The sequence below is a fragment of the Dipodomys ordii genome, unplaced genomic scaffold (genome assembly GCF_000151885.1).
Source record: "Dipodomys ordii isolate 6190 unplaced genomic scaffold, Dord_2.0 Scaffold17, whole genome shotgun sequence".
NCBI classification, from domain to species: Eukaryota; Metazoa; Chordata; class Mammalia; order Rodentia; family Heteromyidae; genus Dipodomys; species Dipodomys ordii.
Genome location: NW_012267233.1, coordinates 26648414 through 26649944, shown reverse-complemented (window position 1 = coordinate 26649944; position 1531 = coordinate 26648414). Strand labels below are relative to the sequence as shown.

The window sequence follows — 1531 nt, the reverse complement described above, 5'->3', positions numbered from 1 at the left end:
TATATATATATATATATATATAACATTTTCTTGATCCATTCATCTACTGAGGGGCATCTGGATTGGTTCTATATATTAGCTATGTGAATATATGCTGTGATAAACATAGTTGTGCTGGTAGCTTTAGTATGGCCTTGTTTGTGATCATTTGGGTAAATGCCCAAAAGTGGGATTGCTAGGTTATAGGGGAGCTCTATGTGGACTCTTTTGAGCAACCTCCATACTACTTTCTAGAGTGGTTGAACAAGTTTACACTCCCACCAACAATGCAGTAGGGTTCCCCTTTGGCCACATCCCCTCCAGCATCTGCAGTTATTAGATTTCTTGATTATAGCCATTCTAACTGGAGTGAGGTAGAATCTCAATGTTGCTTTGATTTGCATTTCTTTGATGGCTAGAGAGGTTGAGCATTTCTTCATGTGTCTATTGGACATTCTTATTTTCTTTTCAGAGAAGTTTCTCTTTAAGTCTTTAGCCCACATATTAATCAGGATTTGTTGTTGGAGGATTAAATTTTTTGAGTTCCAGGTATATTTTAGATATGAGACCTTTGTCCGTTGTATGGCTAGTGAAGATCTTTTCCCAATCCGTGTGCTTGCTATGTCCTTTGCCATGCAGAAGCTCTACAGTTTCATGCAATCCCATTTTTCCAACCTTTCTTTGGATTTGTTGTGTTTCTGGGTCTCTATTAAGAGACCTGTGCCAAGGAGCCCTAGAGTTTGTCCTATTCCTTCCTTTGACTTCAAGGTCTTTGATCCATTTGGAGTTGATTCTGGTGCAGGGTGATATATAAGGACTTAGCTTTAGTTTTCTACAAGTGTTTAACCAATTTTAACAGCACCATTTAGTGAAGAAGCTGTCTTTTTTCCATTCTATTTTTTTAGCTCCCTTATCAAAGATTAGGTAGCTGTAGGTCAGTGAATTCATTTCTGGGTCTTCAGTTCTATCTATTGGTCCTCAGGTCTGTTCTTGTACCACTAGCAAGCTGTTTTGATTACTGTGGCTTTGTAGTAGAGTTTGAAATTTGGTATTGATATTTCTCCAGCACTGTTCTTTCTGCTAAGAATTGTTTTTGCTATTCAGGGACTTTTATTGTTCCATATGAATTTTTGGGTTGTTTCTTCTATTACACTGAAGAATGAGGTTGGGATATTGATGGGTATCACATTGAATTTGTAGATAGACTTTGGAAGTATTGCCATTTTCATGATGTTAATCACCCAATCCAGGAGCATGGGAGGTTTTTTCACTTCCTTATTTCTGCTTTAATTTCCTTTTTCAGGTTTTTAAAGTTTTCATCATAGAAGTCTTTCACTTCTTTAGTTTATTCCTAGGTATTTTATTTTTTGTGGGGCTATTACAAAAGGAGTTGCTTTCCTGATTTCAGCCACACTCTTCTCATTATTGGCATACAGATAAGCCATTGATTTTTGATAGTTATTTTTTTATTGTGAAAATACTGTACAGAGGGGTTACAATTACATGGGCAAGATAATGAGTACATTTCTTATCAAGCATTGTAGCCTCCTCC

At 36.7% G+C, this 1531-nt stretch overlaps 1 protein-coding gene across 1 annotated transcript in view; it reads left to right on the top strand.

Moving 5' to 3' along the window:
* Window positions 1–1531, top strand: part of Stmn2 (stathmin 2) — a 54376-nt gene that overhangs the window by 1055 nt on the left and 51790 nt on the right. The gene's annotated exons all lie outside the window — the stretch shown is intronic.